This window comes from Bos indicus, chromosome 4 (genome assembly GCF_029378745.1).
Source record: "Bos indicus isolate NIAB-ARS_2022 breed Sahiwal x Tharparkar chromosome 4, NIAB-ARS_B.indTharparkar_mat_pri_1.0, whole genome shotgun sequence".
Lineage (NCBI taxonomy): Eukaryota > Metazoa > Chordata > Mammalia > Artiodactyla > Bovidae > Bos > Bos indicus.
The window spans coordinates 18972352-18994008 of NC_091763.1; positions in this window are offsets into that span (position 1 = coordinate 18972352).

The following is a 21657-nucleotide window of genomic DNA, read 5'->3' on the forward strand; positions in this document are numbered from 1 at the left end:
AAGCAAAATGTTTGCCCTTCTCATCCTGCTTGAAATGCAAACTGTTAGAGCCACTGAATCATCTACAAAACTTATACTGATTTTAAAAATCATCCTCTGAATTGTTCTTTCTTTGGTTAGAATCATCCTTTTGACTGGCATGCCCCATAAAGCTTTGCAAGTAATGCAAAGAGGTTGCTAAGTAGAAAATATTTCAAGAGTTTTGAAAATATAAGCCTGACAGAGTCCCAGCCTTGAAGCCCTCAGTTTACAAGAAAATTTATTGTCTATCCATGTTTTAGCATTAGAATGCAATATATGGCGTTAAATCAAAACCGAGACAGCCATACACCTACAGTTCTATGCTGAAGTAAAAAACAAAGGGCAAGAACTATCACCCAGAGAAGGAAAAAAATAAGTATCAGGGAAAGAAATTACTATAGAAAGCACCTTGGGAATATTTTAAACTATTATTTTCTGGGCTTTGAGTTTGAGTCAGTAAGAGACCATCAGCTTCTTCAAATGGCTTCAACAGATGGAAAACAAAAATTACCAATGAATACACTGGGACCTTGTTTCACAGCTCTATACATTTGAGACACATTTCAAAGAACGGAAACTGAATACCCTCCATAAATATGATGGTAATGGTTATAGATGTGACAAGTATGCAGCTGGCCAGAGGGGGAAGACATTGTAATTTTTGTGTTTTTTCAACATGTTAGTTTGTGGAACCAGGAAGCTACCATTTCCAAAGGATATCACAACAGGTGTAACAGGCAGCAATTCAACACACTCTACCTTGGACTCCCAGTGACACAACTGACTTTGCCTGGCAATGAGCAAAGGGTTTATTCCAAGTTTTAGAAAAATGTGCAAGGATCATCATAGGAGCAACAGCTGGAAAAAAAAAAAAAAACAACTGCAGTCTATTTTTTAAAAAGTAATTTTTCAAAAAGGTATCTTTATTACTACTGGTTCATTGTGCTGGAATTTAATAGCTCTCAAGATTTGTCTTGTTCCTGAAACTATAATTCTCACAGGTATACCACTGTAACCTCAAACTACTTGGATATGAAAGGCACAATAAGAACAAATAATTAAATACTGTTCTCAGTAACCTGCTCAGTCAGAATCCCAATTTAATGCCCAGAAACACTGAGGAAGAAATGAAGAGGAGAGAAAACAGCAGAAAATGCTCAACACATAAAAGAGCAAATCGCCTAGCTTGGCTTTGGGCAGTCTGCGTATACTCTTCTTCAGATTCTTTTCCATTAAAGGTTACTACAAGATATTGAATATATTCCCTGTGATATATAGTATGTCCTTGTTGTTTATCTATTTTATATATAGCGGTGTGTATCTATTAATACCAAATTCCCAATTTATCCCTCCCCACCCTTTATCCTTCGGTAACCATAACTTTGTTTTCTGTGCTTGTGAGTCTACTTCTGTTTTGTAGGTATCATAATAAAAATTTTTAAATGTTTAAATGATCCAAATGTGCAGTCTTTTAAATTAGAAACATATATATAGTGGCTAAACCATATATTTCAATGTTACATAACAAATAGCAACAGAAGAATAGTATTGGTGAGTATAGTCAAGGAAATACAGGAGAATTTTAACAAGCTGAAGTCAGAATACATTGTTTCAAGAGTCCCCATAGACAATTCCAAGGTCCAACATTTTAAAGGAAATCTAAATAATAAAAGACAAGTAACATTACATAATAAAGGAAGGCTTCACAGACCTTTTTCGAGCTCTGAGTTAGGTGATTACCTTTCCTCTCATGTCTTCTAACAGTGCAGCTTCTATGTTATTTTGCCACACATATCCGTGCATGAACTCTTTTCTTTGGGTATGTATATGCTATGAAGAAAAGACTCAGCTATGCTGGTGTTTATCCAACAACAGCACAGCCTTATTCATAACCCCAGCAAACACATGATGAATAGAAACAAGTCCAGATTGTGCCAACTGGATTGTTATGCTGACCCTGAAGGACAACCTATTGTATTTCAAAGCAACTATTAGTAACATATGCAAACAAAATATGGGATGGCTTAAATTTTAATTTGGAGTGTGCAGCTGGTTCTGTTGTTTACCTTCCATCTGTTAACCCTTCCTCCTTCCTACCCAAACCTGAGTTTTTTAGGTATTAACACCCACAAACAGCATAAATGACTTATGGGACACAGTATTTCCAACTGCCAGTGTTTGTTTCTGAAATGTTCATCCAATCATTATGACATCCAGTGGGATATATTGCAAAAACAGAGAATTGAATATTTGTGCACATCCTCTTCTAGTCATCTGGATATTGTCCAAACTTAAGCAGCAAATGAGGCTTTTTATCAAATCCTAATAGGGCAATTTGTTCTGATAGCCACCCATTCATCTCATCCAGGAAAGTCAAGGGAAGTTCCTGTTATGGATCTTATTATAAGCAAGGTATTTTCATGATTGAGTCTATGCTTCCTCAGTCTCATCTAAAATTGATCTTCCAAAGCCCTTGGAATATTGTTGATGTTTATACAGTTGATAATGAGTCCAAGCACATCACTTCCACAGAGTTACCATCTATTTAAACTGAGCTACTCTCGTGAAATTGCTGTTTGATGAAGTTCATTCAGTGATAATAAAGTCACAAGATAATTTTGTTAATTTTGTTGTTTTTAAAAATATCCAAATATAAGTTGTCCTGGAAAAGGGTCAACTTTTTAGATTATGCTACATACTTCTAATGAGGCTTCCAGGGTTTAAATATTTTTATAACAACTCCAGAGAATTCAGGGTCAATTAGTTGCTGTTGTTTAGTCACTCAGTCATGTCCAACTCCTTGCAACCCCATGGACTGCAGCATGCCAGGCTTCCCTGTCCTTCATTGTCTCCTGGAGTTTGCTCAAACTCATGTCCATTGAGTCAGTGATTCCATCCAACCATCTCATCCTCTGTCGCCCCCTTCTCCTGCCCTCAATCTTTCCTAGCATTGGGGTCTTTTCCAATGAGTCAGCTCTTTGCATCAGGTGGCCAAAGTATTGGAGCTTCAGCATCAGTCCTTCCAGTGAATATTCAGGGTTGATTTCCTTTAGGATTGACTGGTTTGATCCCTTTGCTGTCCAAGGGACTCTCAAGAGTTGATTAGAAGAAACGGGGATGGGGGATCTATTTGATTTATACCACATATAAAGTGATAATGACCAAAACCAAGGTTATCAAGACAAATATTCAAGATATTGCACTTAGTGACCGGTTCCAAACCACACCATCTAGATACTAACTAGGATAGAGACACATTTCAACATGTTGACAATGATAGAATTTTGACACAAACTTAGGTATTTTACTTAAGGATTTTAAAATATATCACCATCAATTATATAGGGCTTCCCAGGTGGCGCTAGTGGTAAAGAACATGCCTGCTAATGTAGGAGACATAAGAGACATGGGTTCAATCCCTGGGTCCAGAGGATCCCCTGGAGGTAGGCATGGCAACCCACTCCTGTATTCTTGCTTGGAGATTCCCATGGGCTACAGTCAAGAAGATCACAAAGTGTCAGACATGACTGAAACGACTGAGTATGTGCATGTCATCAATTGTATAAAGTTTTAATATTTCATTATAAATGAAATATCAAAATGTGGCCACATTTAACTGGGTTTGAGAACATTAACTTAGACACCTCTCCTAACATGCTCTTTATTTTATTCATTTATCTTCTGCCACCCTCAGTAGAATATAACCTATCATAAAGTTGCTGCTGCTAAGTCATGTCAGTCATGTCCGACTCTGTGCGACCCCATAGATGGCAGCCCACCAGGCTCCACCGTCCCTGGGATTCTCCAGGCAAGAACACTGGAGTGGGTTGCCATTTCCTTCTCCAATGCATGAAAGTGAAAAGTGAAAGTGAAAAGTGAAAGTGAAGTCGCTCAGTCGTGTCCGACTCTTAGCGACCCCATGGACTGCAGCCTACGAGGCTCCTCCGTCCATGGGATTCTCCAGGCGAGAGTACTGGAGTGGGATGCCATCGCCTTCTCCACTCATAAAGTTATGTGTTATTTTTTATACATCCCCAAAACAGGGAATTGTGCTTAGGACATAGTAAGCAACCAAGAGATATTTACTGAATTCATGAGTTAAATTAGACCATATGCTCTGCAAAGGAAGACCTAAGATGCAGGCTTCCAAGTATCTCCTAGGCATGGTGCTTAGAACAAAGAGAAATAAGCAAATTGTCATAGTGCATCACCAGCTTGGTAACTTGGCAAAGATTTGTATATTTTCACACCTTAACCACAAGAAGCATCTTGGGACACTGTAACATTAGCATTAGTACTAAAACTTAATCCATCCCTGGAAATTAGTAATCACTTGCTACCTTTGATTTTTTTGGCTAAGGGTTTCTAGATGCCCTAAGGGAAGAATTCATGAACGATTGCTGAGCATGACATCATAGTCATCAAATCATTTTATTCATGACACCCAGAGAGCCACTAAAACTAAATTATGTCAAGTGCATCACTTGAAAATAAAAGGCAGAGTGCCTGGGACCTGGAGACATCACTAACAGATTAAAAATACAGAGCTTGTAAAATAATGACTAAATTGGTGAAGAATTTTAAAAGGTGAAACAGAGACTCTCATGTGTGGACACCAGATTTATGTCCAATTGATTGTGAAGTTAAAACAAAATTAGAGAACAAGAAATACTTGAAGTAAGTGTAATACTAAAGATAAATTCTTTCTTAAACAGGTAAACAAAAGTAAGTATGGCAAGAAAGAAACATGATGAAAATGCTTAATAAAATCAATCCAGATCTTGCTTGACTTCAAGGACACAGTTCATGTATTACTTTCTGTCCATTTTCACTGACAGATGAACCCATTTTTCTTGACAAAGTTAACAGACAAAAAATATTATTTTATGACAAGCAAGCTATAGCTTGCTCTATGGTTATGTGCATGCTAAGTTGCTTCAGTGTGTCTGACTCTTTGCGACCCCATGGACTGTAGCCCTCCAGGCTCCTGTGTTCATGGAATTCTCCAGGCAAGAATACTGGAGTGGGTTGCCATGCCCTCCTCCAGGGGATCTTCCTGACCCAGGGATTGAACTCATTTCTCTTAAGTCTCACACATTGACAGGCAGGTTGTCTACCACTAGCACCTCCTGGGAACCCCCCATTTTATGGTTAAGATACTGAAAATGGAATGAGGTAGATATATCCTCATCTAGTTTATATACTTGAAGAAGATTATGTCTTAGCCTTTACAAAGATCAACTACCACAGCAATGCAGGCATGTTTACATTTTTAATGTGGCTCCTTTGTGTCCTTCTCAGTGGTCATTTCATAAAGGCATATGACTTGGCACCACTCTCATGTCCTTCATTAAGTGACCTTTTCTCACAGCGCAGTGCTTGGAGGTCTTTTAAACTACCCAGCCAATGCTATTCCAGGAAACTCTTTCTATATCACTACATTAAAACAAAACAAAAATGTATTTAGCACATGTATACCTATGACAGAGTTAGTCTCTTTGGCATGTGTCATTTCATTTTAATCTTTATGATTCTGTGAGGAACCAGAGATCAAATTGCCAACATCCAATGGATCGTTGAAAAAGCAAGAGAGTTCCAGAAAACATCTATTTCTGCTTTATTGACTATGCCAAAGCCTTTGACTGTGTGGATCACAATAAACTGTGGAAAATTCTGAAAGAGATGGGAATACCAGACCACCTGACCTGCCTCTTGAGAAACCTGTATACAAGTCAGGAAGCAACAGTTAGAACTGGACATGGAACAACAGACTGGTTCCAAATAGGAAAAGGAGTACATCAAGGCTGTATACTGTCACCCTGCTTATTTAACTTATATGCAGAGTACATCATGAGAAATGCTGGGCTGGTGGAAGCACAAGCTAGAATCAAGATTGCTGGGAGAAATATCAGTAACCTCAGATATACAGATGACACCACCCTTATGGCAGAAAGTGAAGAAGAACTAAAGAGCCTCTTGATGAAAGTGAAAGAGGAGAGTGAAAAAGTTGGCTTAAAACTCAACATTCAGAAAACTAAGATCATGGCATCCGGCCCTATCACTTCATGGGAAATAGATGGGGAAAGAGTGGAAACAGTGGCTGACTTTATTTTTTCTGGCTCCAAAATTACTGCAGATGGTGACTGCAGCCATGAAATTAAAAGACACTTACTCCTTGGGAGGAAAGTTATGACCAACCTAGACAGCATATTCAAAAGCAGAGACATTACTTTGCCAACAAAGGTCCATCTAGTCAAGGCTATGGTTTTTCCAGTGGTCATGTATGGATGTGAGAGTTGGACTGTGAAGAAGGCTGAGTGCTGAAGAATTGATGCTTTTGAACTGTGGTGTTAGAGAAGACTCTTGAGAATCCCTTGGACTGCAAGGAGATCCAAGTCCATCTTTAGATGAAGAACCAGTCCATCCTAAAGGAGATCAGTCCTGGATGTTCATTGGAAGGACTGATGTTGAAGCTGAAACCCCAACACTTTGGCCACCTGATGCGAAGAGCTGACTCATTGGAAAAGACCCTGATGCTGGGAAAGATTGAGGGCAGGAGGAGAAGGGGATGACAGAGGATGAGATGGTTGGATGGCATCATCAACTCAATGGACATGGGTTTGGGTGGACTCCCGGAGTTGGTGATGGACAGGAAGCCTGGTGTGCTGCGGTTCATGGGGTCTCAAAGAGTCAGACACAACTGAGCAACTGAACTGAACTGAACTCTGCAAGATAAAAATTAATAGCCCTGTTTTATGAATTCTGAAGCTGAAGAGTCATGACTTGCTGAAAGTAAAAGAGCTGGTCCATCAGTTTGGCTATACTGACACCAGATATTTAAGGCTGGATTTTTTTGTTTGTTTCACAGCAGCCTTCCTATTGAACTTCTCAGAGTTGTTCGGTTTTCACAATACACTTTGACATTCTGTATCATCATAGCAACTGTTCAATGAAGATACCAGAAAAATTTTTCCCAAGAGTCAAAAACAATTTAAAGACCTAATTGACAAATGACAACATCCATGGGTGAAAAATAAAGTAGCTAGGCTACAAGGGTAAAAGATCATTTCTTTTGAAAGTCTGCAGCCTGCACACACAGATAAATGATTAGTCTTCCTTGATTTGTATGCAGCTGGTAGCTTGTCTGAACCCTTCAGGTTATGACCATGACACTAGGATACTTTTGATTTTCTTCATAATTGAAAATCACATGGTAACGATGGCCAAGTTCTGTGTAACACAATCTCATCATCTCTCAGGGGCAATCAATGACTTCAAAGCTGTCTGGCACTAATAGAAGTGCACTCAAACAGCTTTAAGAACACAATCACTGTCTTTTCTTTTCTAATTTTTCAGCACAATTTAGAGCAATCAAGGAAAAAAGTGTGTGACTAGAAGAGAAGATGTGTTTTTATCTTGGTTTTATTTCTTTACTAGTTTACCTTGGGTAAGTCACTTAACCTCTCTGAGCCTCAATTATCTTACACGTAAAATTTGGAGATAATCACACTTGATCTGCCAATATCACAGGGTAGTTATGGGAGAATCATTTGGCATAAGGTGGATATCAAATGTTATGTAAATATAAAGGGCAGGCAAGTAAATCTGGAGATTTTCAATCAAGTGCCTTATTTTTACTTTTCTATTCAAATTTTTAAAATTTAACATTCTATAATGTAGGAGAATGAAAAATTTTGCAAGCTTTTCCACAAGGTTTTTATTTTTCTCAAAGGGTTATAAGTTTTTGGTCTATTTTTATCTAAGATGTTTTTTTCATTTTATGTTATACATGCTCTTGAATAAATTTTTTGGAATAATATATAACATAGTGGGGGAAATTACCCATGACAAATTTCACAGACATTTTAATTTATTCATTTCTATGCCATTTCTTTGCACACATTTATAAATAAATGCATACTGTTAATATAACATTAAGATCATTGTTTAAAGATTTATTTGTTCACTTATCAAGAGCTTCATGCAGATTTTAGGTCTGTGGAAATGAGATCTTTACATACAAAACCACTACTTTATGAATAAATGTAACATTTAATTTTTGAACATACTGAGGTTTCTTTCAAATTTATACTATCATCAATAATTATATGATAATTATATTTATATGTAAATTGTCGACTATTTTTGAGTATTGTTTTATGATTTGCACCTAAAAGTGGGATTTCCAGTTTAAACATTTTGAACATTTTTTAAACTTTTGCTACAGATTGAAAAATGGCCTTCATAAATGGTGTTACTGTGCACTCCCACAAGGCATGAATAAAACCTTATCTTAAGTCACCACCAAGAATCAAAATCCTATCACACACTCACACTCAGAGATCAACACACATATTGTACACACAAAACAATGCGTAGCATCTTTAGAGACGATGAATACACATTTGTTTGTATTCAAATCTCAGATTGGTAATAAACACTTTTATGAGTCTGAGACACATCCAATAACCTGCTTTGATACTACTTAAGAGACTGAGGATATGCATCTTTTAGTCACTGATTATTTACTTAAGATTCTTAACAGTGAAATGTACTGAGGCAAAAACTTATAAACAAGTAAAAACAAACCGTATATACATTCTCAAATTTGCTTTCCACTACGATTATGTTGATTTAGCTTTCTGCAAGTGACACTTTTCATTCATTCATTTAACAAAGACAAACTAATCACTTACTATGTGCTAGACATTGTTCTGGGCACTAGAAACACAATAATGAACAAAGCAGTCAGAAACTCCCACCCTCACAGAGCTCATGACCTAGTTGGGAGGAGAGAAGCTATAAATAGGATGCATAACTAAAATATAGATGGACACAGAGAGAAGAAGCAAAGAAGTGGGAAGGAGAGTAACGAGGGTGGGACATAAAAAATTCTACATGGAGTGGTCAGGTAAAACCTCAAAAAGAAAGTGACATTTGAATAAAAATTTCACTATGCCACTGACAGATTAGGTAAATTGAAGTCAAGAACTGGTCAATGGACTTAGCAATGCAGTGATCTTTTCTGACTTGTTAAGACCAATTTCAGTGGGCTGATAGGTCTCAGAGCTTGAATCTAAGGGAGAAAAGTCAAAGAGGTCATTAGGTCTGTAGGTACAGATCTTTCTCCACTTTCAATGAGACTACCTCCTGAAAACCCATCAATAAGTTGAAAACATCATAAATTGAAATGTATTTAATAAAACTAACCATAAACTATAACACTTCTAGCCTCACCTACCTTAAATGCATTCACAACACTTACATTGGCCTTCAGTTCAGTTAAGTTCAGTTGCTCAATCACATCCGACTCTTTCAACCCCATGGACCGCAGCACGCCAGGCCTCCCTGTCCATCACCAACTCCTGGAGTTTACCCAAGCTCATGTCCATAGAGTTGGTGATGCCATCCAACCATCTCATCCTCTGTCGTCCCCTTCTCCTCCTGCCTTCAATCTTTCCCAGCATCAGGGTCTTATCAAATGAGTCAGCTCTTCGCATCAGGTGGCCAAAGTATTGGAGTTTCAGCTTCAACATCAGTCCTTCCAGTGAACACTCAGGAATGATCTCCTTTAGGATGGACTGGCTGGATCTCCTTGCAGTCCAAGGGACTCTCAAGAGTATTCTCAAACCCCAAATTGATGTTCAAAAGCATCATTTCTTCAGTGCTCAGTTTTCATTATAGCCCAACTCTTATATCCATATATGACTACTGGAAAAACCATAGCCTTGATGAAACAGACCTTTGTTGGCAAAGTTATGTCTCTGCTTTTTAATATGCTGTTGAGGTTGGTCATAACTTTCCTTCCAAGGAGTAAGCGTCTTTTAATTTCATGGCTGCAATGACCATCTGCAGTGATTTTCTGGAGCCCAGAAAAATAAAGTCTGACACTGCTTCCACTGTTTCCCAATCTATTTTCCATGAAGTGATGGGACCAGAGGCCATGATTTTAGTTTTCTGAATATTGAGCTTTAAGGCAACTTTTTCACTCTCCTCTTTCACTTTCATCAAGACGCTCTTTAGTTCTTCTTAGCTTTCTGCCATAAATGTGGTTTCATCTGCATATCTGAGGTTATTGATATTTCTCCCAGCAATCTTGATTCCAGCTTGTGCTTCTTCCAGCCCAGCATTTCTCATGATGTACTCTGCATATAAGTTAAATAAGCAGGGTAACAATATATAGCCTTGAAGTCCTCCTTTTCTTATTTGGAACCAGTTGTTTGTTCCATGTCCAGTTCTAACTGTTGCTTCCTGACCTGCATATAGGTTTCTCAAGAGGCAGGTCAGGTGGTCTGGTATGCTCATCTCTTTCAGAATTTTCCACAGTTTATTGTGATCCACACAGTCAAAGGCTTTGGCATAGTCAATAAAGAAGAAATAGATGTTTTTCTGGAACTCTCTTGTTTTTCCCATGATCCAGTGGATGGTGGCAATTTGATCTCTGGTTCCTCCGCCTTTCCTAAATCCAGCTTGAACATCTGGAAGTTAAGGGTTCACGTATTGATGAAACCTGGCTTGGAGAATTTTGAGCATGACTTTACTAGCGTGTGAGATGAGTGCAATTGTGCGGTAGTTTGAGCATTCTTTGGCATTGCCTTTCTTTGGGATTGGAATGAAAAAGTATCTTTTCCAGTCCTGTGGCCACTGCTGAGTTTTCCAAATTTGCTGGCATATCGAGTGCAGCACTTTCACAGCATCATCTTTCAGGATTTGATATAGCCCCACTGGAATTTCATCACCTCCACTAGCTTTGTTTGTAGTGATGCTTTCTAAGGCCTACTTGACTTCACATTCCAGGATGTCTGGCTCTAGGTGAGTGATCACACCATCATGATTATCTTGGTCGTGAAGATCTTTTTGTACAGTTCTTTTGTGTATTCTTGCCACCTCTTCTTAATATCTTCTGCTTCTGTTAGGTCCCTACCATTTCTGTCCTTTATTGAGCCCATCTTTACATAAAATGTTTCCTTTGTATCTCTAATTTTCTTGAAGCGATCTCTAGTCTTTCCCATCCTTCTGTTTTCCTCTATTTCTTTGCACTGATCATTGAGGAAGGCTTTCTTATCTTTCCTTGCTATTCTTTGGAACTCTGCCATCAAATGGGTATATCTTTCATTTTCTCCTTTGTTTTTTGCTTCTCTTCTTTTCACAGCTATTTGTAAGGCCTCCTCCGGCAGCCATTTTGCTTTTTTGCATTTCTTTTTCTTGGGAGTAGTCTTGATTCCTGTCTCCTGTACAATGTCACAAACCTCCATCCATCAGGCACTTTGTCTATCAGATTTAGTCCTTTGAATGTATTTCTCACCTCCACTGTATTATCGTAAGGGATTTGATTTAGGTCATACCTTAATAGTCTAGTGGTTTTCCCCATTTCTTCAATTTAAGTCTGAATTTGGAAATAAGGAGTTCATGGTCTGAGCCAGTCAGCTCCTGATCTTGTTTCTGCTGACTGTATAGAGCTTCTCCATCTTTGGCTGCAAAGAATATAATCAATCTGATTTTGGTGTTGACCCTCTGGTGATGTCCATGTGTAGAGTCTTCTCTGTTGTTGGAAGAGGGTGTTCGCTATGACCAGTGTGTTCTCTTGGCAAAACTCTATTAACCTTTGCCCTGCTTCATTCTGTACTCCAAGGCCAAATTTGCCTGTTACTCCAGGTGTTTCTTGACTTCCTGCTTTGGCATTCCTACAGTTGGGCAAAATCATTTACCACAAAGCCCATGTAATGTATTGAATACTGTACTGAAAGTAAAAAAACAGAATGGTTTTAAGTGTATTGGTTGCTTACCCTCATGGATGACTGAAAGCTGAGGCTCACCATAGCTGACCAAGCATCACAAGAGGGTACTGTGTCATCCATCAGTGTTCCAGGAAAAGATCAGAATTCAAAATTCGAGGTATGTTTCTACTGAACGCACATCACTTTCACATCATCATAAATTTCCCTTTTTAAGTTGAATAGTATAAGTACTTAAGTCAATGAGGAAGAAGGCATAATCCAGGTCAGGAGACTGGAGAGTAGTTTAGGACTACTAGTTCAAAGACCTAGCTCAGAATAAATTTTGTTTATTTGGCTGAATGTCCTCTATGTATCATATACCCAGTGTATACTTGTCAGCCTAGAACTTTACTTTAAACTGCTTAAATATTATGTTGAATTACACTGGGAAAGGAAAAGAAGGTAACATATATTTGGAAGTATCCTCATCAAATCTTTTCTCAGGGGTAGCCATGCAAGTGCATAAGATTCATCAAAATCCATTTTCAGAACATCCACTAATTAACAGGAAGTAAATGAGTAATAATTTTCATTGATAAAACAAATGTGTTCAAGATATGTGGTTAGCTAGAAAGATCTGCAACACTCCATTGCTTTGATAAACATAAAAGAATCCTGAATCCCAGTTATCCCAGTAGCCTATTTGAAATAGCTCTTTAGGTTAGAAGCTCCATTTAGGCTTGTGCATCCCTGCTTCATGAAGGATTTTGACTCAAAATCCAGATTTAAAAGTTGGCTGAACTTGCCTTCAGAGTACTGTTAGATTCACCTGGAAGTGAAACTCTCATGAATGTGCTTGCCCAAAAGCCTGAGGGCCTCCTACATCTATTCTCCCTAAACTTCTAGTTTAGTCTATGTCTGGAGTGCTGAAGACAATTGTGAGTGGGGAAAAAATGAAGTTATAGTGTTTTCTGGATCTCCAATGCGTGGATGCTGCACCATCTTCCAAGAGATTCACATGTCATCCCATAGAGACTGGGATAATGTGGATGCCATAGAAACCTCCATGGTCTTTGAGAAGACACTGAATCAAGCCTTGCTATGCCTTTATAAACTCTTCTATGTGGATTCCTGGGGAGTCACTTCCTGGGTGAGGATGTGGAGGATGTGGAAATTTTCAAGATAAGTGACCACCTGACCAGGTTACACAGCTTCCTTGAGTAGTTACTCCATCAGCGGTTCATTGTCAAGAATGGCAACGGACATTCAGTTTGCGTCTCTCAGTAGGGTTGCTTCAGTACCTTAGCCTAAAGGCTTCTCCTCGTATTTCTTCCAACATTATGGATGCTTCTTGGCCATTCTCCAAGATTCACAACCACGAGCCAAGTGGCAAGAGTAAAGCTTTTCTACTTTTCCAAACAGCTTAAGCTCAATATTTTCCTTTCATTTATTTTATTTGGTTTGTATTTACATATTTCTGAAAAAACAACCGTCTCTTCTATTGATTTTTACCCATAAACATGTGGGTAGATTTTCCTCGGTGTCCTTCATTAAAAACCTGATTCCTATTTGAATATTCTAGGACAATTCACCTCAGAGTCTCCGAACAAATTTCCAGTATCTTTAATAACTTTTACCTCCTGCTTCTAGTATATAATTATCTGGCTCTATAGAGATGAATTTATGCCTTAAACATTTGAACTATTCTGAAAGTAATTAGGAATAGTGACATTCAAACCGGGCAGAAATGGGGCCTACCAGTGCTACCATTTTCAGGCTGTGAAATCATAAAGCATATGATGTAATCTTTGAAACTCATTCCCATCATTTGTAAGATAAATATAATGCTGCCTTTCTTGCGGTGTCATGAGAATTAAACAGAATAGTATATGTAAAGTGTTTAGCAGATTGCCTGGCACATAGTAAATTCTGGATAAATGGCACCTAATATCGCTATTAAAATAGTAGTATTTTCTTGCCAGCATAAGTGCCACAATTCTCAGTATGCTTGCTTTGGCACTTGCTGTTCCCGCTTTTTCTTACAACTGGTTTTTCAACAAGGTAGGACTATATCACCTGTCACCCACGGCCAATGTGCATTACAAGGAAAGGTATGAATGAACAGTCAGACAGCAATAAAATTGATCTACATTCCTCAAAGAGCAACTTGCATATAGTCAGAGGGTGGCTTTATTTTTAGTTAATAAATTGATTCAGTATCTTAGCAGCATGGTTTATAGTAGGAATAGATAGAAACCCACCCTCTTCCTGGGTAACTGAACTCTCAGTGGCTTCTCTGAGCTTTGTTAATAAATAATTCCTTCTAAGATAGAGTGGTTTTTTTACAATTAATCTTAATATATATTATTGTCATTTTGTATAGCCTTCTATATTATGGTTGGTTTTCATTTTGTTGTTAGCATTTTGTTTGTTGTTGTTCTGCATTTTTTTTTTCTATTCAGAGTCTTAGAAACTACCTAACAATTTTCCTGTTGTCCACTGAACATGCTTTCATGTCTTTTTTTTTTAACTTTATTTTATTTTTAAACTTTACAATATTGTATTGGTTTTGCCAAATATTGAAATGAATCCGCCACAGGTATACATGTGTTCCCCATCCTGAACCCTCCTCCATCCTCCCTCCCCATACCATCCCTCTGGGTCATCCCAGTGCACCAGCCCCAAGCATCCAGTATCATGCATCGAAACTGGACTGGCGACTTGTTTCATACATGATAGTATACATGTTTCAATGCCATTCTCCCAAATCTCCCCACCCTCTCCCTCTCCCACAGAGTCTGTAAGACTGTTCTATACATCATGTCTTCTTATAAGAAAAATGATCAGAAATAATGTCAAGTATATTATAAAGTCAATGTATAAATGCTGTATCAGCATATGTTCTCTTAAACATTTAATAATCTTTTAAAAAAGAACTATTCATATGGACTCAATTTATTACTAAATTATCTTAATTGATTGCACTTCACAAGATTCTGTAAGAACACTTAAAGGTCAATTTGATAAAATTCTTCTAGCATCATCTCTGCCTTACTGGATGGCACCACTTTCACTCATACGTCTCAGGTTTTCATTCTTGTGACATTGCAAAAGAAAGCATCACCACAATTAGACCAAGACACAAAAATAATACCTGCAAAGGACGGAGGGAAAAAAGAAGCTGAAAATGTTTCAGCTGTACGTTGTCCCAGAAAGCTTGTGAGGCTTTTCATGAAAGAGCTCTTCAAGTAAATGAGCTAACGACTAGTGCTCCCTCCCTGAGAAACTGAACGGAGCCCATACAAAAAGTTCAGTACGCATCACTGAGCAGGCTTCACTTGAACACACTCAGCAGCAGAAGAAAACTCAGTCAATAAATCTCACAGCTTTGCAAGTCATTTTATTTCATGATTCCCTCAACACGCCTGTACTAAGAATCATTTATTTGCAAGCTCATTTGAGGATACCAAAGATAAGAGGCATGCCCTAGGCTTCCAATGAGCTTGCACTTGACCCAAGGAGCTTTTAAAACTACTAATAGCATAAGAACACAAATTTGAAATATCGAATATGCTGCCAAATACATGTTTGACAGCAACAAGGAGTTCAATGAAAGACTACAGGAGAGATATTCCTGCCGATTGAGAAATAACAGAAATCTTCACAGAGAATTTGAGGATTATAAATGTGGGTATATTCCAAAATTGTGATGCAAATATGATAGGCATTCCTTGACAAGCAAAGTCTGTTCAAAGAGATAAAAGTAAGTATGCAGTGAGTTCATATGTCTAGTTACAGTGGAAAACACATGTAAGAGAATTATTCAGAACAAAGATTTTAAGTACTTTGTGGACAGTCTAAGTAAAAAACAAGACAGTCATATCACTAGCTATTTTCAATTAAAATAGCGAGTGTTTAGTATCTCAACCCACTCCAGTGTTCTTTCTTGGAGAATCCCAGGGACAGGGGAGCCTGGTGGGCTGCCGTCTACGGGGTTGCACAGAGTCGGACATGACTGATGTGACTTAGCAGCAGTATCTCAAGAAAAACCCTTCTTCTATCCACACACACACAGGTCCCAGAATGAAATGGCAGACGATAAAGTAGAAGAGACATTTAGATTCTTTAATTACTCTCTTCAGATTTCTGAATCTTACTGTCACATGTCCAGCATCCTTCCCTTGACAGTCCAACTCGTAATTTCTTCCTTCCTCCCAAAACCTCAGTCACTTGCTATCACTGTCTCCTATTTGGCAATTTTGTTTTGACCTTACTTTGCCCTCTCTTTTTATGAATATCATATTCTTATAAAAATTTTAATATATCTTGAGAGCAGGTACCATGTTTCATATTTTTATGCCTTAAATTTATTTTCATTTATTAACCTAATATTTCTGGTATTAGTGCCTCTAGGTTGTAAGAATGGTCACTTTATATATTCTAGTGGAAAACAAAAGAAATAAAAGAAAACACTATAACCTCACTGTCTACTAAACAAAGTGAAGAATAAAAATATATGGATCTGTCTCCACCCCAACCATATAAATGCTTTTAAAATAAGCATTCTTTAAATGTTATCTCTCAACTTTTTTGGACTAAAGGATATGGACACATTTTAGTGCTAATATTTAAATTTAATAGACCAGAGCTTTATAATTACTTCAGAGTGGGCCTGGGGAATAATTATGCCACCATTTGGTGAATTTTCATCTCAGATGACATCAATCTGAGAATTCAACCTCAAGGGGCTTTTAATAAAGGGTAGTCATCTCCAGTTGCTATGACAGTTAGCTGTAGAAATTTCATTAAAACCGATTAGAGTCCAATGTAAATTGGTTGGAATATCAGAAATTTCTGGATTTAGCATTGACTGAGGAGTTATAAAGCAATGTCATGTGAATATCAGTTATACAAACATGCCATATTTACTTTATTACTATTGAGGTTTAGAAGACACACTAAATAAATATATTTTTCCTTGACCCATGTAAGACCTATTGTGTGATAAGCACAGGAATCAGCAGCTAGATACCAAACTATTTTTATTTAAAAAAAAATTTTTACAGTATAAACAAGCACAAAATTAAAGGGAATAACACTATAAACCTATGTACTAGGTCATCCAACTTCAACATTCATCAATTCTTGGCCTCATTGGTTTCATTCATATACTTCCATATATTTTCCTACCCTCAACTGGATTATTTTGAAGCAAATCACAGACTTAAATATCACTTCACCCATAAATATTTAAGTATATATCAATAAAATAAAAGAAGTATTTATAACAAACCATAAAGTCATCAGGGGTTTCTCTGGTGGCTCAGACAGTAAAGAATCTGCCTGTAATACAGGAGACCTGGATTCAATCCCTGGGTCAGGAAGATCGCCTGGAGAAGGGAATGGCAAACCATTCCAATATTCTTGCCTAGAGAATTCCATGGACAGAGGATGGCTATAGTCCTGGAGGGCTAAGGTCCATGGGGTTTCAAAGAGTCAGACATGATAATATCATTATCATACATAAAGAAAATAAATAATAATTTCTTAATATCTGTGATAGAAGCCTTCTAAGATGACCCCTGCTGCTGCTGCTGCTAAGTCACTTCAGTCGTGTCCAACTCTGTGCGACCCCATGGACTGCAGCCTACCAGGCTTCTCCATCAATGGGATTCTCCAGGCAAGAACACTGGAGTGGGTTGCCATTTCCTTCTCCAATGCATGAAAGTGGAAAGTGAAAGTGAAGTCTCTCAGTCATGTCCGACTCTTAGCGACCCCATGGACTGCAGCCTACCAGGCTCCTCCATCCATGGAATTTTCCAGGCAACAGTACTGGAGTGGGGTGCCATTGCCTTCTCCCAAGATGACCCCAGTGATCCTCATCTCCTGCTTTGCAAGCCATTGTTATAATTGCTCCCCTTGAGTGTGAGCTGGACGTAATAAAGAATATAATAAGGCAAAACTGATGGGACCTCACTCAGATACAAAGACATTGGGATTTCATCTTGTAAACTCTCTCTCTCTCACTTACTATCTCTCAACTCTCTCTCTCTTTCTCTCTCTCTCACTTTGTCTCTTTCTGAGCCCTTATCTATAGAAAGTAAGCTCCCTTGTTGTGAACGGTCCTATGGACAGACCTAATGTAGCAAGGAATTGATGACTGGCCATCAGCCAGATTTCAGCTTCAGCCTACCAACAGCAGCAAGAGAGAACTTGGAAGCAGATTCTTCTTAGTCAAGCCCTGAAGCAACTGAACCCCTAGAGAATACCTTCATCATAGCCTATGAGAGACCTTGAGGCAGAGGCACCCACATAAGCCATGCCCAGATTCCTGACTCACAGAAATAGTGAGGTAATCAATGTTTGTTGTTTTAAGCCACTAAATTCTGGGGTAAATTTTTACATGGCCATAGATAACTAGTATATATCATTATATACTCAATCAGTATTCAAATGCTCTCCATGTCTTATGGATGATTTTCATCAGTTCAGTTCAGTCGCTCAGTCATGTCCAACTCTTTGCACATGGACTGCAGCGCACCAGGCTTCCCTGACCATCACCAACTCCCAGAGCTTGCTCAAACTCATGTCCATTGAGTCAGTGATGCCATCCAACCATCTCATCCTCTGTCATCCCCTTCTCCTCCTGCCTTCAATCTTTCCCAGCATCAGGGTCTTTTCCATGAGTCACCTGAGTGCTTTACATCAGGGAGCCAAAGTATTGGTGCTTCAGCGTCAGCATCAGTCCTTCCAATGAATATTCAGGACTGATTTCTTTTAGGATGGACTGGTTGGATCTCCATGCAGTCCAAGGGACTCTCAAGAGTCTTCTCCAACACCACAGTTCAAAAGAATCAACTCTTCAGTGCTCAGCTTTCTATTGGTCCAGATCTCACATCCATATGTGATAACTGGAAAAACCATAGCTTTGGGTAGATGGAACTTTGTCAGCAAAGTAACATCTCTGCTTTTATATATGCTGTCTAGGTTGGTCATAACTTTTCTTCCAAGAAGTAAGTGTCTTTTATTTTCATGGCTGCAGTCACCATCTGCAGTGATTTTGGAGCCCAAGAAAATAAATTGTCACTGTTTCCATTGTTTCCCCACCTATTTGTCATGAAGTGATGGGAATGGATGCCAGGAGCCTCGTTTTTCTGAATGTTGAGTTTTAAGCCAACTTTTTCACTCTCCTCTTTCACTTTCACCAAGAAGTTCTTTAGTTCCTCTTCACTTTCTGCCATAATGGTGGTGTCATCTGCATATCTGAGGTTATTAATATTTCTCCTGGCAATCCTGATTCCAGCTTATGCTTCATCCAGCCTGGCATTTTGCTTGATGTACTCCGCATAAGAGTTAAATAAGCAGGGTGACAATATACTGCCTTGATGTGCTCCTTTCCCAATTTGGAACCAATCTGTTGTTCCATATCCATTTCTAACTCTTGCTTCTTGACCTGCATACAGATTTCTCTGGAGGCAGATAAGGTGGTCTGGTATTTCTGTCTCTAAGGATTTTCCACAGTTTGTTGTGATCCACACAATCAAAGGATTTGGCATAGTCAATAAAGCAGAAGTAGATGTTTTTCTGGAATTCTCTTGCTTTTTCGATGATCCAGGGGATGTTGGCAGTTTGATCTCTGGTTCCTCTGCCTTTGTAAATCCAGCTTGAACATCTGGAAGTTCTTGGTTCGCATACTATTGAGGCCTTTGCTTAGAGAAATTTCACTTGGAGAATTTTGAGCATTACTTTGCTAGCATGTAAGATGAGTGCAATTGGGCAGCAGTTTGAACGCTCTTTAGGATTGCCTTTCTTTGGGATTGGAACAAAAACTGGCTTTTTCCAATCATGTGGCCATTGCTGAGTTTTCCAAATTCTCTTGCATATTAGCTGCAGCACTTTAACAGCATCATCTTTTAGAACTTGAATTAGATTTGAAGTAGCTGGAATTCCATCACCTCCACTAGCTTTATTCATAGTGATGCTTCCTAAAGCCCACTTGACTTTGAATGGATGATTTTTATAGCTGGTTTATTTGAATCAGGATCCAAATAAGATCTTCACATTTCATCCAGTTACATATGGTTTATGTCTTATCACTAGATTCCTTTTCCTGCAATTTTTTCCTTGCCACCCTCCACTTTTGTTATTGAAAGCTGATATTAAGACCCTGACATGGTGTGAAAACAATGGATTTGCCAGCTCTTCCTTCTACTCCTATCAAGTCCTCAAAATAGCTCTCTGAGAGGAAAGTTTAGGTGTCCTGAGCAACTACCCTTCCTTAGTGTCATAATTTGAACTGGTCTAGCATAAAAATAGCAGAAAAAGACTACTAGCCTCAGTGAATGGGGAATAAATTATTAGTCAAAATAACACCATTTTAGACTTAAATGAAACATGAGGGCCATACAATCAAATGTTTAATTTATTTATATCAAAATTTCAAATTCACCTCCTATCCTTATTACTCTTGAATAAATGAAGCTTCAACTAAAGAATGTTTCTCATTTTAGTGTCAAGAGAAAGACTTTAGTATCAGTTTTTCCAGTAGTCATGTATGCATGTGAGAGTTGGACCATCAAGAAGGCTGAGTGCTGAAGAACTGATGCTTTCAAACTGTGGTGTTGGAGAAGACTCTTGAGAGTCCCTTCGACAGCCAGGAGATCAAACCAGTCAATCCTAAAGGAAATTAACCCTGAATATTCATTGGAGGCACAGGTGCTGAAGATGAAGCTTCAGTACTTTGGCCACCTGATGGGAAAAGCAACTCATTTGACCCTGATGCTGGGAAAGATTGAGGTCAAGAGGAGAAGGGGGCAACAGAGGATGAGATGGTTGGATGGCATAACTGACTCAATGGACATGAGTTTGAGCAAACTCAGGGAGATAGTGAAGAACAGGGGAGCCTGGTGTGCTGCAGTTCATGGGGTCGCAAAGAGTCAGACATGATTTAGTGCTGCTACTGCTGCTGCTAAGTCGCTTCAGTCGTGTCCGACTCTGTGCGACCCCATAGACGGCAACCCACCAGGCTCCCCCGTCCCTGGGATTCTCCAGGCAAGAACACTGAAGTGGGTTGCCATTTCCTTCTCCAATGCATGAAAGTGAAAAGGGAAAGTGAAGTCGCTCAGTCGTGTCCGACTCTTCACGACCCCATGGACTGCAGCCTACCAGGCTCCTCCTTCCATGGGATTTTCCAGGCAAGAGTACTGGAGTGGGGTGCCATTGCCTTCTCCTATGACTTAGTGACTGGACAACAAAAACTGACAATGTGCCTGCCCTTAATGAGTTTATGATTTACTAGAAAAGTTAATCAAACAATCATACTCATGCATGTGCAGACACACACATGGACAGAATGTGAGAGAGAGATTAATTTTAAAATGTGTGAAATCCTTTGAAAGAAAAAGTTGCTCTGAATAACATAATAAAAATCTAATACAGTAGTGAGGATAGGAAATGCTTCACTAATATCAGAGCATTGGACTAAAATAAAAAAGAAGATATTTTAATGAAGAAGGTATGTAAAAATGAAGATATTGCATTAACCATGTTAATGACCAATGACAATATATTAAATTTTAAGCAAGAGCAAGATGTGATAGGACTTGAATTTCAAAGGGCATGGACAGTAGTTTGGAGAGGGCAAAGATGGTGCAGCTGGTTCAACATCCGTCTTAAACACTGCTGCTGCTGCTGCTGCTGCTGCTAAGTCACTTCAGTCGTGTCTGACTCTATGCGACCCCACTCATGGCAGCCCACCAGCCTCCCCCGTCCCTGGGATTCTCCAGGCAAGAACACTGGAGTGGGTTGCCATTTCCTTCTCCAATGCATGAAAGTGAAAAGTGAAAGTGAAGACACTCAGTCGTGTCCGACTCTTCACAACCCCGTGGACTGCAGCCCACCAGGCTCCTCCATCCATGGG